The sequence below is a fragment of the Pongo abelii genome, chromosome 15, assembly GCF_028885655.2.
Source record: "Pongo abelii isolate AG06213 chromosome 15, NHGRI_mPonAbe1-v2.0_pri, whole genome shotgun sequence".
In the NCBI taxonomy this organism is placed as follows: Eukaryota; Metazoa; Chordata; class Mammalia; order Primates; family Hominidae; genus Pongo; species Pongo abelii.
Window position 1 is genome coordinate 672,926 of NC_072000.2, and position 17,236 is coordinate 690,161.

The window sequence follows — 17,236 nt, forward strand, 5'->3', positions numbered from 1 at the left end:
CAAGCTATAGTTGGATATTATTCAACCATTTCCTGCCCATTGCCTAGAGGTGGGGGTCTTCACTTCCCTGTCTATTCTAGGACTGGAACTGCCTCACGACCCCTACAGCTTAAGGATGAGTGGAAAACGGAATGCCATCCAGATATTCCAAGCAGAGCCTCTGCCAGCAGGACCAGGCGACCATTCCTAGGACAGAGATTGTTCTCACCCATTATCAAGGCTTTCCTCCAGGCTAAAACTGTGGGTCTCTAATGGAATTCTTATTCAATTTTCTTACCCCATTAGGGTACCCAAAATTTTCTTTAATAGAAATCTTAAATTTTTAAAATTTTATTACTATTATACTTTAAGTTGTAGGGTACATGTGCGCAACGTGCAGGTTTGTTACATATGTATACATGTGCCATGTTGGTGTGTTGCACGCATTTAGCATTAAGTATATCTCCTAATGCTATCCCTCCCCCTTCTCCCCACCCCACAATAGACCCCGCTGTGTTATGTTCTCCTTCCTGTGTCCATGTGTTCTCATTGTTCAATTCCCACCTATGAGTGAGAACATGTGGTGTTTGGTTTTTTGTCCTTGCTATAGTTTGCTGAGAATGATGGTTTACAGCTTCATCCATGCCCCTAAAAAGGGACATGAACTCATCATTTATTATGGCTGCATAGTATTCCATGGTGCATATGTGCCACATTTTCTTAATCCAGTCTATCTTTATTGGACATTTGGGTTGGTTCCAAGTCTTTGCCATTGTGAATACTGCCGCAATGAACATACGTGTGCATGTGTCTTTATAGCAGCATGATTTATAATCCTTTGGGTATATACCCAGTAATGGAATAGCTGGGTCAAATGGTATTTCTACTTCTAGATCCCTGAGGAATCGCCACACTGACTTCCACAATGGTTGAACTAGTTTACAGTCCCACCAACAGTGTAAAAGTGTTCCTATTTCTCCATATCCTCTCCAGCACCTGTTGTTTCCTGACTTTTTAATGATCTTAAATCTTAAATGCAATAACATAAAGTAAAATAAAGCCTAAGTCCCAACAAGGGGAAATTTTCAGAAAGAATCTGAAAACTTCCCGCGTTTTCTTGTTATGTTGTAACGAGTGCTCCTGTAATTCCCCTATTAAGGATTCAGACAATGGTGGTTAATTCATTCTGCTTCTTCTGAGACTAGGAAACAAATTACAAGGTATGTTATATTGCAAGTGTAGATTATGCAGTCTTCATCAACAGAAACAAAACATGATGGGGGGCGGGGATGGAAATATTTAAGTGAATTTTAATTGAAAAGTTTCGTGGTTTTAACATTAAAAGACATGCCTATAAAATAAGAACCCATAAAAGTCTTCACTAAAATGGTAAAGTGCTCATTTCCAAGTGGTAAAATACTGAAACTTTTTCTTTTCATCGTTGATAGTGATTTATTTAACATTTCAATATTTTATCGTTATTACGATTGTCATTATTTTAGACGAATGCACGGAAGTCAAAGGACTTCCAAACGCACGGAAGTCAAAGGCTACCTTCACCCTGGTAGCCTTGCGAATGTCCACTGCTGCGCGTGGGGCTTTCTGGGGATTGTAGTCCATAGGCCTCCTTGCGCATGCGCCATGGTACCAGACGCTAGCTGCGGGCGACATTGTTCGGGATGCTGGGGTGAGTCCAGCGTGGACCGCGCCACTCTCGGAAGCGTAGCCAGGAGTAGGGCTGCAGGATGTGCAGCTGTGACCTGTCCCTGTGGACTGAAGTAGGAGGAGTGGAATAGGGGACTGGTGACCAATGATAAGGCCTCGTGGGTGAGGTAGGCTGGGGAAATTCAGCGGCCCCTGCCTACCCGGGGTGGGATGGGAAGCGCGTGGGCTCGGTTTGGGGAGCAGCCCTGGGTTTGACAAAACGTGCATCTTCACGTTTCGTGACAGCGACTTGCGCTGTGCCACCTTGGGTCGAGGCTTAGGGTCCAGTCTTGGAATGTGCATCTCTGGATGAGGGCAGAGGGGCGCTGGCTCAGAGTTTGGGAGTAATGGCTGGGGCTGTGCCTCCCTGAATGGGATGAGGGATTTGCTTAAGCAGCTTTTCTCTGGAGATAGAGGATGGCTTGGGCTATTCTCGCTCAGTTTGGCGCGGGCGATTCTGGCTCAGCACCCCTAGGTTCTTGGATGGGGATTTGTCTTGGGTCTGAACTCTGGATTTTAGCAGCTCTGACTCCATTGGGGCATTTCTGACTTCAGGGCAGAGGTTCCGGCTTCTGGCAATAAAGAAACAACTCAGACTGTAATAACTCAGGAGTTTAATATCACCGCATACATTTTGAAAAGAACGGTCCCAGGCCTGGCGCGGTGCCTCCCTCCTGTAATCCCAGCACTTTGGGTGGATCACGAGGTCAGGAGATCGAGACCATCCTGGCTAATACGGTGAAACCCCGTATCTACTGAAAAAAAAAAAAAATTACAAAAAATTTGCCAGGCATGGTGGCGGGCGCCTGCAGTCCCAGCTACTCCGGAGGCTGAGGTTGGAGAATGGTGTGAACCCGGGAGGCGGAGCTTGCAGTGAGCTGAGATCGCGCCACTGCACTCCAGCCTGGGCAACAGAGCGAGACTCTGTCTCAAAAAAAAAAAAAGAAAAGAAAAGAAAAGAAAAGAACTTCCCCAAATTATTAACTCCATTCTCACCTCACATGCTGTGAGCCAGGGAGTACGGAATTTGAGTATTATAAAGCACATGAGCAAATGTAAGTGTTAAATTACACTCAACAAATTTGAAATTTGAATGCTCTCTGTATATTTGATAAAGTTAGAGATTTAGTGTTAATTATTTTAGGTGTAATGGCAGCTTTTATTACATTTCTGATCGTGTTTCTGAACAATTGCAGTTCCAGATTCAGCTGCACTTTTCCTCTAGGTCTTCATTCGCTGAAGAGGTTGATATGGGCATCTGGTCTCATTCGTGATGTATTCCTCAGATCAGAGTAGTTATCAGGTTGAGGGATGAGAAAGGCATTTGTGTGAGAGAGCTGTGTGGACTTTGGCAGTTAGGGAAAAAACAAGAGTCCTGAGGTGCCACGTGTCCCTTGTCTTTGGCTCCCCACCTTTTCCACCCTGCTGTCTGCCTTGAAAGGCCGCCATTGCCTTCTGGCATTGCTTGTCTTTGGCCAATGGGAAGTCTCAACAGGAAGGTTTGGAGAGAGGAAGAAGTGTGAGTTGGAGGATCTTGTCCCCGAGTTCTCTCTCTGCAGGATTGTCACAGATTAGCTGCCCTTCTAAACAACAGGTCATGGTTTTGGTGGTCCTGGCCACACAGTCCTGTCAGTTCCAGGCTCCAGGGACTGCTCCCTTCCCTTACCTCTTAAAGCCCAGGTAGTATAATGGCACCTCCCTGTCACTTCCCAGGATAGAGAATTATCCACTCTGATTTCCTTACCCCCAGCCAACACCATTGTAAGCCGTCTGTTTATTAAACTCACCTCAAATTTGAATGTGCCATCTGGTTACTGCCATGGCCCATAGTTGACACAGGCAGGGAGTGTCTGAAGCCAGAAATTCAGGAAACCAAACCCTCAACCATATATGTGTGACTGCATGTGTGGAGATGTGTGCTTGAAAATAAACCTGTCCCATTATTGGCTCTTAAGAGAGAACAGGTACTGGAAGTACAGGGTGAGTTTATGTCTTTGCACGTGCATCTAATGTATAATATCCAAGACAAGTCTATTTGTGCATTTGTTAATATTAAGAAACACTGATTGAGTGCTTGTTAAATGATAAGATCCTTAGCAAGTACAGTGGATAAAAGACTACGGCTTGGTTTTTTTTGTTTGTTTGTTTGTTTGTTTTAGGATTTGTAGTTTTTCGACAGGGGAAAGGAGGAGTGTTTCCTTGGTAGGTTTTAACTATTTTAAAATGATGTAATTCATGCTGTATTAATGACTTGAACCTTCCTTATTTTGGCCTTTGTTGGAGCCCAAAATAAGAAGTGATTAATGATGTCTCTTAAAGGTAGTAAAAGAGAGAAAAAGAGTCCAAGGATTTACCCTAAAGACATTTCATATTCTATTAACCTCTTTCTATAACCCTGTGAGCTGCAATTCAAAGGGTAGCGAACAGACCAGTGCCAATAAATCATATTGGTCTGTGACCAGATAATTTGAGAACTTGAGTGTAGATGTTTAAAATTTTGTCTTATTGATTAACATAATAATAACAATTGGGCTTTAATTTGCATACCTTCTTAATTTCCTTTTTCCAGTAATTTCTTTTTACTGTATCTTACCAAAATATCAGTCTGTGACAGACTGAAAGTAACAGTAATAATAATAAAAAAACTAGTCTTTTATCACAGATAGTGTGAGAAGCACTATCTTAGAAGGCAGAAACCTGGTTTTTGGCTTTTATTTTTTAATCTTTGGAGTTTCCACAGTGCTTAAAGTGGCAATTTTATTCAGTAAGTTTCTCCACAAAGGCGAGAGGCAATTGTGTTTACAGGGTTTATCTGATGGAATCCCAATAAAAAATAGACAGAACACTCAAATGGGGTAATTTGAGAAGAGCTTAATAAAGGGACAATCTATAAAGTTGTAGGCAGGCTGTGGTAATCAACAAAGGGTATGGCAATATTTAAGAGCTAGTGATAGCAGGGTAACTTACTGACTTTAGGACTGAAGGGCTAAGGGAGGAGGCAGTCGCTAAAACCTGAAGAAAGATTCATTGGATGACAGCTGCCTGATGGTGGCCATGAACTTTGGTCAATGGATATGGAACATAGCCATTCCACAGCAACCTTTAGGGAAAAACCTGGGGGAATAAATATTCTGACTTCACTCTTGTCCCTTCCCTGGATCTCTTGCTGACTTTCCCCATTGGCTGAACCCAACTGGAATCTAATCGGCAAGGGAATCCACTGATATAAGCAGTACAGGAAGGTGCTTTAGTGTATATGAAGTAGCAAGCTTAGAAGGTCTGTCTATCTACTTTGCTACTTGCTGTCTGAGAGCATGTATAGTTCAGTATACCATGAGCATTTCCAGAGCAGAGGATGTGTCTTATATGTCATAGGTGTGTCATCAATATTTGCAAAAGCAGTGGACAGAATGGCTGCTGGAGAGATAGTTTAGGAAGCCAAGAGTCAAGGTGTAGACGTTTAAAAATTTGCATTATTGATTAACATAATAATAAAAATTGGGATTTAATTTGTATATCTTGGCTAATTGCAAGTTCTTTAGACCACAGGCCTGGCCATACAAGGTCAAGTCTTGCATGTAAAAGTGGAAATAGCAGAAGGCCCCTGTCATCCTGAGATTTCTCTCTTTTTTTTTCTTTTTTTTTTTTTGAGACAAAGTCTGTCTCTGTTGCACAGGCTGGAGTGCAGTGGTGCAAGCACAGCTCACTGCAGCCTCTGCCTCCCAGGTTCAAGTGATTATCCTGCCTCAGCCTCCTGAGTAGTTGGGACTACAGGTGCCCGCCACCAATCCCAGCTAATTTTGTATTTTTAGTAGAGACAGGATTTCACCATGTTGGCCAGGCTTGTCTCGAACTCCTGGCCTCAAGTGATCTACCTGTCTCAGGTTCCCAAATTGCTGGGGATTACAGGCGTGAGCCACAGTGCCCAGCCCTGAGATTGCTCCCTTATTCAGCAATTCTGGAGCCTTTTTTCCAGCATTATACAGATGTAGATTATGTCAGTTCATTCACAAATCTGAGAAAAGGAAAAGAATGTGCAGGTTTTGACCCAAAAGCTTGAGGAGAGAGATAGGAGTTACACAGTGGTCTGAGATTGAGGGACTGGGGACAAATCTAGGGAAGTCTTGAGGAGGTGGGAGTTCAGTCTGTTCAGAACGAGAAGAGACAATATCTAGGGAGAGAAGGAACTGAGAGAAATTTGTACAGATAAGGAAGGAACCAATGTTCATTTATAACTTGTTGAATCCATGATCTCATGGATTCTTTCTTCTTTGCAGTTCTGCTTTTCCAGAATCCTGCCCTTTCCAAAAGGAAGATGGTATGATTAAGTTCCAGGTAAGTTAAGGGGTTCTTTCTCTTTAAATATACTGTTCATTCTGAGGAACCAGACACTTCTGCTTTCTGAAAGGAGGTCAGCATTTTTTGAATGACTACTATGTATTAGGTACTTCATCTTGCTCATAATGACTTTGTGAGGCAGATGGTTTGACTCCCTTTATAGAAGTGAAGAAACAAACTCACAGATTTCAAGATGTCTACTTTGGTGCTACTCTAAGTGTGGTTCATGTACCAGTACCAGTCCATGAACTGCTTATCACTGCCCCATGAGGGAAAAAGAATCAAGAGTAAGTTCAGAAACTTTTATAGCAATTTGGTGTTGCCGCAGCATCCGAGTGCATGGGCAGCATATACATTGACTATACTCTAAATGTCACTTGTCTCGTTCGATAAGTAACAAGATTTGAACGGGTATCTATTGGTCAGAGTTCAACCAGCAAGGCAGAACCAGTAAGACATATATATTAAGAGATTTATCTTAAGGAATTGACTTATATGATTATGGAGGCTAACTAGGCAAGTCCAAAATCCACATGGCAGTCCCTCAGGAAGGATGGCCAGAACTCTTAGACACAGACTGAAGCCGCTGTCTATGGGTGGAATTTCTCCACCTCTCAGGGAAGCCTCAGCTCTGCTCATAAGACCTTTCAGTTTTTTGAATCAGACATACTCAGATTAGTTAGAATAATCTCCCTTAAAGTAAACTGATTATGGACTTTAATCACATCTACAATTTATCTTCATAGCAATACCTAGATTTGTGTTTGATTCAATAACTGAGGACTGTAGCTTAGCCAAGTTGTCACATTAAAAACACCATCACAGTGTGGAGGAAGGATTTTCTTTTAATCATAAAAAAATTAATTATGAAAGTACACAAAAAAACAAATGGTATTATGAATCTCCACTTGCAGTACCCATCATGCAGTTTCAATGGTTAACTTTTTGCCAAAGAGATTTGCTTAATCTCTTTTTCATTTTTTTCTTTCCCAGAGTATTTTTAAGAGGCATGTTATTTTACACTGTATTGGTTTTTCTCTGAGCACATCACTTTTTTATAGTACTTTATTTTATATGCAACTAAAATGAATGAGCTCACACTTTTATCCTTCTGCCTGGAAACCATCTTGCCCAAGTCCAAGATTCATTAGGTAAATTTTCTATCTTCTAAATTACAGCAACAGTTTACCAAATGTTCACCACTACATCCAGGTCACCATTTTTCCAACCTCCTATAACAGTGTCCTCAATGGTTACGGCCTGGACCTAAAGCCGATGCCATGAATATTTGGTAGCACTCTGCTGGTTTTGGTTAGCTTGGGTGTGCCCTCATAGTGAAGACAGAGGAACAAGACAGCAAGTGAACGCGTGAGATCTGTCAAGGCCCAGGTTAGAACTGGCACATTCTCACTTCTGCTTCACTTTGATAGCCAGAGTAAGTTACATTGCCAAGTCAAAACTAAAGGGGTAAGAAAACACACTCTGGTCCTTTAGTGGGATTAGTGAGTATAGAAGAGGATATTTCTAAACAGCAATCTAATTTACCACATTCTCTATGTATTTCAGTATATATTTCCTAAAATATTGACTAATGAGATAATCAATAATTATTTGGTATTATCTAATACCCAGACAATAACCAAATTTCCCTGATTATCTCAAAAATTTTTTAACCGTTGGTTTGTTCAAATGGGATCTTACCAAGGTCTATACTATCATATAGTTGGCTGTTGTGTCTCATAATCTCTTTTAATCTAGAGAAATTTGCCCCTCTACTTTATTCTCTCCTGCTATTGACTTGTTGTAGAAACCAAGTTTGGTGTCCTGTGTTCTTTCCTATGTTTGGAATGCATTTGTTTGCTTCCTTTTCTTATCTTTCAATGTGTTATCTATCCACAGTATTTCTTGTAAGTGGAAGCACCAGATGCTTGAATAGATTCAGGTTCAAGGTTTTACAAGAATACTTCATAGATGGTTATACAAGAATACTTAAGACAGGAAAAGATTTATAGATTTTTGCAAGTGTTTATTCGTTGATAAATTTGGTTTCTTAATATTTTGGGGCTCTCCTTGTATCTGCATCCTATGACAATAGCTGCCTAGGCTTCCTACAAGGCATCCATCCAGCTACAAGGGTGGTGGAGAAATGAGTGTTTTGTTTTCCCAGGTTCTACAGTTGAGGCAGAGAAGGGAGAATGGGGCGTAGGCTGGGTGAACCTCTATCCCTAACCCCTTCTCCCTACATTTGAACACCCCAAGTAGACTTCAGGGTATCTGTGTTTCCTGAATGATTAACTCAAATTCGATTTTATTGCCTCCCACAGAAGAAGGTATACAGTAGTGTTACTGAGAGAGTGATGCTATTAGGACAGCCGTGCTGACTCCCCTAGATTTTGATTTTAATCATTGTCAGATTTGGGTAATTGGACAATTGTTAGGAAAATATTCTTTGTGACGTCCTTTGTAACCGCTTACAACTTTCGTTTGAAAGCTCTGCATTATTTATAGATGCGGAGTCTATTGAGAGAACATATCTGTAAATACTTAACTCTGAGCTGTGTGATATATGCAGCAATAGAAATATTTTACGTAAAAATTGGTTTCTTGATTAGGAGATGGTTATTAATATCAGATTATTCCCCACATCCTTTTATTTTGAGAAATTTCAATTTATCAGGAAAATGAAAGAATAGCATAATGTGTAATATTCACCTAGATTCACCAATTGTTGACAATCACCCACAAACATATGCATAATATAGGTATATGCACACATATCTATATTGTATTTTGATGACCCAGTTAGGGATAAATTTCAGGCATTATTATAATTCATCCCTAAATATTTCAGCTTGTATCTCCTAAGAGTAAGAGCATTTTCCTACATTTCCACATTACTGCTAACATACTCAAGAAATTTCACATTGATACCACTATTTTTTAATACCGAGTTGATATCCAAGTGTTCTTAATTATCCTAAAAATCTCCCTTTTCTCTATTGTGTTTTTTGAATCTAGGAGCCAGGCTTTTATTTACCCTGTCTTCTTAGTTCCTTTTAACATGATAAAAATAGATTAATTTGCCATGAAAAAGTGAAAATACCAAATCTTGGTGTGTGATGAGAAATGAAATCATGGAACAGTACTAGACTTGTGTATCAGCACAACACCTTAGTATAGATTTATCTGTGCCTATTTCCTGGGCTGTATTTTATAATTTGATTAATATTGTCCTTTGGGATCCCTGATCCAATAGGATTAATGTCCTTGTGAGAGAGCCTCAACAGAGCTTGCTGTCATTCTCCCTCTGCCATGTAAGGACACAGTGAGAGGACAGCTGTCTACAAGCCAAGAGAAGAAACCTGAATGAAATCTATCTTGGTGGTACTTGATCTTAGACTTTCCAACCTCCAGAATAGTAAGAAGATAGTTTATTTTGTTTAACCTAATCAGACTGTGGTATTTTATTAAGGCAGCCCAAACAGACTAAGACCAGTCATTTGCGTGGATGATTGACGTGGCATGTGGTTGATGTTTTAGGAAAGGGTGACATTCAAGGACATGGCTGTTGTCTTCACCAAGGAAGAGCTTGCTCTATTGGATAAAACCCAGGTAAACCTGTACCAAGGTGCGATGCTGGAAAACTTCAGGAACCTCATCTCAGTGGGTGAGTAACTGAGCATCAGACCACTGGACCTGTGTCCTGAAATCGTCATTTCATACCAGATAGAAAACTCCAGTTAGATCACAAAGAGAAACTTTGACCACTGGAAAGAAAACTCCTAAGAGATGCATGTGCAGGTTAGAACCCTGCAGTTAATGAGTTTTTACAGATCAGTGTGAGGATCTGGCCCCTTGTGATGGATTTGTGAGGGAGCTCTCCCCAAATCTCATACCCCTGGCCTGTGGGCATTCAAAGCAGTGAGTAATCACTCCCTCCCCTAATCACACATGTAGGCTCTCATTCTTTCCTCGTATTTCTCAGAATGAGACTTATAAAATTCACACATCACCAAGAGCCTTGATCTATGGGTTGCTTCTGCAGAAAAATCAATGTTTATCCAATGTTTTGGATAAACCAGTGTTAAAGGAACCAAGAGAGAACTTTGGTTTGGTTGGCAGTTACAATAGCCAACACTTACTTGTACGTAGTAAGTGTAATCTAAGTGTTGGCTTATTTGATTACTTTTTGATAAATATCTAACCTCATTTTCATTTCTCAGAGGTTCATATACAGTTATGTGTTACCTAAGTTTAGTTTATGAGATAGAGATATGGTTTGTCTATATCCCTACCCAAGTCTCATCTTGAATTGTAGCTCCCATAATTCCCACATGTTGTAGGAGGGGCCTGGTAGGAGGTAACTGAATCATGGGGCAGGGGTCTTTCTCGTGCTGTTCTTATGAGAGTGACTACGTCTCATGAGATTTGATGGTTTTATAAATTGGTGTTCCACTGCACAGGATTTCTCTTTGCCTGCCGCCATGTAGGATGTCCCTTTGCTCTTCCTTCACCTTCTGCCATGATTGTGAGGCCTCCACAGCCACATGGAACTATGAGTCAATTAAACCTCTTTCCTTTATAAATTACCCAGTCTTGTGTATGTCTTTATTAGCAACATGAGAATGGACTAATACAGATAGTTACTGTTATTATCCCCCTTTTATGGACGTATTACTCTGTTTTCACACTGCTGATAAAGACATACACGGGACTGGGCAATTTACAAAAGATAGAGATGTATTGGACTTACAGTTCCACATTCCTGGGGAGGCCTCATAGTCATGGTGCAAGGTGAAAGGCACGTCTCATATGGTGGTAGACAAGAGAAGAGAGTTTGTGCAGGGAAACTACCCACCCCCCCTTTTTTGTGTGTGTCTGGCTCTGTAGCCAGGCTGCAGTACAGTGGTGCTACCTTGGCTCACTGCAACCTCCAACTACCAAGTTCAGCAATTCTCCTGCCTTAGCCAACCCAGTATCTGGGAATACAGGCATTCGCCACCATGCCCAGCTAATTTTTGTATGTTTTAGTAGAGACGGGGTTTCACCATGTTGGCCAGGATTGTCTCAATCTCTTGACCTCCTGATCAACCCACTTTGGCCTCCCAAAGTGCTGGGATTACAGGTGTGAGCCACTGCGCCCATTCAGAATCTCCCTTTTAAAAACCATCAGATCTCATGAGACTCATTCATTATCATGAGAATAACACAGGAAAGACCCGCCCCCATAATTCAATCGCCTCCTACCGGGTTCCTCCCATGACACATGGGAATTGTGGGAGTTACAATTCAAGATGAGATTTGAGTGGGGACACAGCCAAACCATATTATCCCACCCCAGCCCCTCCCAAATCTTATGTCCTTACATTTCAAACCAATCGTGCCTCCCAACAGTCCCACAAAGTCTTAACTCATTTCAACATTAACTCAAAAGTCCACAGTCCAGTGTCTCATCTGAGACAAGCCAAGTCTCTTCCATCTATAAGCCTGTAAAATAAAAAAACAATGTATTTACTTCCTAGATACAGTGCAGGTACAGGCATTGTGTAAATGCAGCTGTTCCAAATGGGAGAACTTGGCCAAAACAAAGGGGCTACAGGCCCCATGCAAGTATGAAATCCAACGGGGCAGTCAAATCTTAAAGCTCGATAGTGATCTCCTTTGACTCCATGTCTTGCATCCTGGTCACGCTGATGTAAGAGATGGGTTTCCATGGTCTTGGGCAGCTCCATCCCTGTGGCTCTGCAGAGTATAGTCTCCCTTCCGGCTGCTTTTGTGGGCTGGTGTTGAGTGTTTGTGGCTTTTCCAGGCACACGGTGCAAGCTGTCGGATCTAGCATTCTGTTGTCTGAAGGACAGTGGCCCTCTTCTCGCAGCTCCACTAGGTAGTGCCCTGGTAGGGACTCTGTGTGGGGGCTGTGACATGTGGGAATTATGGGACATGACACGTGGGAATTATGGGAGTTACAATTCAAGAAAAGATTTGGGTGGGGACACAGCCAAACCATATCAATGGATGAAACATCTGAGTCACAGAATTCATAACTTGCCCATGATCACACAGCTTATAAGAATAACTAGGATTTGAGCCCTCCTAATCTTGCCCTAGGTCCTGTGTTTTTAATAAATAACCTCGTGAAACCAAAGTGTAATCTGTAAACACAGGACCTTCTACATAAATCTGCATATCCCTGCAGTTGTTTCTCAGACTGCAGGATAAAACCCTCTTGGTGAGTCCTGAAATCAAATTACTGTGTCATAACTAGCAATTTTTAAAAAGGAAAATAGATTAATAGAACAGAAAACAAAAGAATTTATCAAAGTTCATTGCACATCGTATGTAAGTATCAGCTGATAAAACTTCTGTTTTAGTGAGCAGTCTGTGTTGATGTTCGTGCCTATTCCTACTGAATCACAGTGCTGATTTTATTGTGGGTTACAATCAGAACAATTGGGAAACCACTGCTTAAAGCCCATTTGGGGCTGCTCATGGTCTCCCTTTCCCTGACACTATCTTATAAACTAAAGTCACTTTCAATAAAACAACCCAGAAAGGACCTTAAACCAGAAGCAGTATCCAGTGGGACTTGACCATGATATTCATGCCATTTTGAAACCCATCATAGGGTCCCCAAAATATGATCGTCCTCTTCTGCCTCAGCCCCCGGTTTGTTATATACCACAATCTTGCTTCCCTGGGTGCCAGGCCATTGACAATCCACACTATCTGTTCCCCATTCTCATAGTCATGGCTGTTTGAGATTCTACAATAACTTAAAAGGTCAGAACTTAAGGAAATGGATTATAGGATCTGAATGGTCTCTATCTTTTCATGAAGACAAAGAACCTCGGGTAACATAAAAAGGCTGTCTCTTAAAGCTTGTCTCAGAGGTTTACATATGCATCCCCGCACAATGCCAGGACCATGTTTCACAGTGTTTATCCCTATTTCAATCCCCATTGCCTTTTTATCCCCATCCCCTTAAGGCTCACCATGTACAGTTGTGCAGTTTGTATACAAACATACATGATACTCCTCCATATGACAGTGATGTGAAGGAAGGGAAGCCATCAAGAGATAGAACCTGTTTGTTTCTGAAACCTCTTGTGACCCTTTGTGTCCCTTACTCTGCCCAACATATGAAAAACACTCCATCAATATGTATTATTTCTATACACACATATACTACATAAAATGGGAGCCTTTCGCATACCTTTTGTAGCAAGATTGTTAAAGTCTTTTTATTGACTACTCTTATAGCGGGGAGGTGAATTTCTTCCTTCATAAATTTTTCCTAAGATTTCCTTTTATTCTTTTTTGCTGTGTGGGGGTTGAAAGGTCTTGCCGTTTCGCCCAGGCTGGAATACAGTGGCACAATCTTGGATCACTGCAGCCTCTGCATCACAGGATTAAGCAATCTTCCAACCTCAGATTTCCAAGTAGCTGGGATCATAGGCAAAACCGAGACAATTTTTAATTTTTTTGTAGAGATGCGATCTCACCGTACTGCCCAGCCTGGTCTTAATCTCCTGAACTTGAGTGACCCTCCCACCTCAGCCTCTGAAAGTGTTGCTATGACAAGCATAAGCCACTGCACCTGGCCAAGATTTCTCTTAATTTCCCTACAATACTTGATTTCTAATTGGCAGCTCACAGGTTAGAATTATTGTTGCTCTAACTGTTTCACATGTCAATGGAAGCCAGGGACAACTTCCCACCCCATCATATTTCATTTTCTCAAAACCTCTGGACAGGTGATTCACAAATTCTCTTTCTTCTCATGGGACACGGGATTAAAAAAACATTTTGAATCTTCAGGAAAAGGGGTTAAATTACCTTTCTCAAGAAGTGCTTCATTGCTGGCAGATTTGGAAACAAAGGATCCGGGATTTAAGTGTGAGTCAGGATTATATCATGAACCTTCAAGAACAGTGTTCCCCTCATTTAGAAGATGTTTACCTCTGTGAAGAGTGGGCAGGCATGTCTCTTCAGATTTCTGAAAACAAAAACTATGTAGTAAATGCCATTATCAAAAATCGAGATATCACAGCATGTCAAAGCCTCACACAGGTTCTTACCCCAGAATCTTGGAAGAAAGCCAACATAATGACCGAGCCCCAGAAATCTCAGGGAAGATATAAGGGAATTTACGTGGAAAAGAAATTGTACAGACGTGCTTGGCATGATGACAGCCTCAATTGGACCTCACGTGATCATCATGAGTCCCAAGAATGTAAAGGAGAGGACCCTGGTAGACACCCCAACTGTGGGAAAAACTTGATTATGAAATCAACAGTTGAACAACATGATGCGGCCCATGCTTTGCCACAGCCTTTCACATGTAATAACTGTGGGGTGGCCTTTGCAGATGATACAGATCCTCGTGTCCATCACAGCACTCACCTAGGAGAAAAATCTTATAAATGTGACCAGTATGGAAAGAACTTAAGTCAGAGCCAATATCTTATCATTCATTGTAAAACCCACTCAGAAGAGACTCCCTATGAATTCCACGAATGGCCTACAGGCTGCTAACAGAGCTCAGACTTTCCCAGATGTCAGAAAGTCCCCTCAGGAGACAATCCCTAGAAATGTAAATAATGTGGCAAGGGCTTCAGGTGCAACTCCTCCCTTCACAACCATCATCGAGTCCACAAAGGGGAGATGCCCTACAAATGCGACTTATGTGGGAAAGCGTTTGGATTTACGTCACTTCTTTTTATTCATCAGGGAGTACACACAGGGAAAAAGCCAAACAAATGGTGAAGAGTGTGGGAAGGGCTTTGAACAGTACTCCAACCTTCTTATCCATCAGAGAGTCCACACTGGAGAGAAGCCCTACATATCCAGTGAGTGTGGCAAGTGTTTTAGTTCAAGCTCCCTTCTTCAAGTCCACTGGAGGTTTCACACAGGGGAGAAACCTTATAGGTGTGATGAGTGTGGAAAGGGCTTCAGCCAAAGTACACAGCTTCACATTCACCAGAGAGTCCACACAGGGGAGAAACCATACAAATGCAATGTTTGTGGAAAGGATTTTGCTTATAGCTCTGTTCTTCACACTCATCAGAGAGTTCACACTGGAGAAAAACCATATAAATGTGAAGTGTGTGGCAAGTGCTTTAGTTACAGTTCATATTTTCACTTCCATCAGAGTGATCACACCAGAGAGAAATTATATAAATGTGATGAGTGTGGTAAAGGCTTCAGCCGGAATTCAGATCTTTATGTTCATCTCTGAGTCCACACAGGACAGAGACCCTATAAGTGTAAGGCATGTGGTAAGGGCTTCAGTCGTAATTCACACCTCCTTGCCCAACAGAGAGTGCATATATATGAGACACAGTACACACATTGTGAGCATGGCAAAGACCTTCTGACTCATCAAAGACTACATGAGCAGAGAGAAACATTATAAACGTAGTAAGTCAGGGTTAAATTAGGAAAACAGAAGCCACACTGTATTCCAGATAATAGAAGCTTACTCAGCCTGTGGGAGGGCTGGGGGAGCAAAAGACAGGGACACTGCCATCGACAATGTCAGCCCGCAGCACTGGGGTGTGCCAGGCAAGTATTGTGGATTTCAAGAACTTCTGTATGCTACAATGGCAAAGTAGGTTACTCTTGACAAATGGGTGGTTTGTGGTAGTGTTTGTAGTTAGAGGTAAAATTTCCATTAAAGGGTGTATCCAGGAAAAAAATTCTAATTGGGATGATTATGGTAAGGTCTTCAGTTTAGCCAAAGTCCCTAGATTTTTTTTAGTCCCCAACGGAAAAATACTCTCTGTATGAAGAATATTCAAAAGTGTGCTCGGAAATGAAACCAATGCTCTTACTATGAAAGAATATTAGTACTCAGGTTTTCTATGAGATTCTCTGCACAGGCAAGAAGCTCTGCAGAAGTGACATTTGAAGGATGCGGCAAAGGCAGTGCTGTATTAATCACACTGGTTCCATTTCCTTGCAAATAAGAAGATTCTATTCCTCAGTAACTCTTGCAGTTAAGAGTGTGCCCATGTTTGAGTTCTAGCCAATGGAGTGTGAGCAAAAGTGATACAAGCCACTTTCAGGTCTAGCCTTTATAAACATCCTCAGGCTTCTCTATCCCTGCCAAGGTGACCTTGGAAGCTGCTTATTCCAGACTGGGTCGATAGAAGGTCGCTATCTGATCTGTGTTGGCTTTCTTTTTAGAGTAAGAAATAAAAATTCATTGTGTCTCACCACTGAGATTTTTAGTGATTTATTTGTTACTGCAGCATTGCCTAGGCCATCCTGACTAGCATGGAGGGATTTTATAGCAATATGTTTCATTGTCATTGGAGTCCACATACAGAAGCAACATTGTAATTCAGAGTTCAAAGCTTTTAAGTCTTTAAGGCCTGATGTGGCAGTACAACCATCTAAAATGGTATGGATGGGACTTCTCCAGTGATAACCTTCATTCTTTGGTGTGTACACCAAAAAGAGATGTTCAAGATGATATAGCTGTGGTAAAACTTTACTGAAAAGTACAACCCACAGACGTAAGAAATCTCATACAATAGAGAAACTCTGTAGGGTGGGAGCTGAATAAATTTGTCAGCTCACACATTAAGTGCGATTAAAAATTAACTAGAATAGGTGTTCTGTGGTTAGTCTTAATAAAATTAATTGAATAAAGCTAACATTTACTAAAGTGAGCAATAACATGTAAAAAACCAACAGTGTTCATTTCAGACTGATGCAGTCTTCTTCTCAGCAGACTTGTATAATAATGGGTTTTTAAAGGGTGCTCTTTCTGTCAGTTTCCTCCCAAAATTGTCATTTAATTGGGGATAACAGATGAATTCGAGAGGCGATCTCTTTGCTCTTTTTTTTTTTTTTTTGGAAACAGGGTATTGCTCTGTCACCCAGGTGGCTGGAGTGCAGTGGCCTGATCATGGCTCACTGCTGAAGCCTTGAACTCCTGGGCTCAAGTGATCCTCCTGCCTCAGCCTCCTGAGTAGCTGGGAGTACAGGCATATACCACCATGTTCAGCTAATGTTTTCTTTAAAAAATTTACTTGTAGAGATTGGGTCTTGCTTTATTTCCCAGGTTAGTCTCATTCTTGTTTCAAGTGATCTTCCTACCTCAGCTTCCCAAAGTGCAGGGATTACAAGTGTGGGCTACTGCACTCAGCCCACAATGTCTTTTATTTTTTCTTCAAAAACAATATCCTTTTTTGTTTTAATTGACATA

General features: G+C 41.4%; 1 pseudogene; it reads left to right on the top strand.

Moving 5' to 3' along the window:
- The first annotated feature begins 1,616 nt into the window (after window positions 1-1,616).
- LOC129053667 (zinc finger protein 285-like) lies at window positions 1,617-16,236 on the top strand (annotated as a pseudogene).
- The last annotated feature ends 1,000 nt before the right edge of the window (window positions 16,237-17,236 follow it).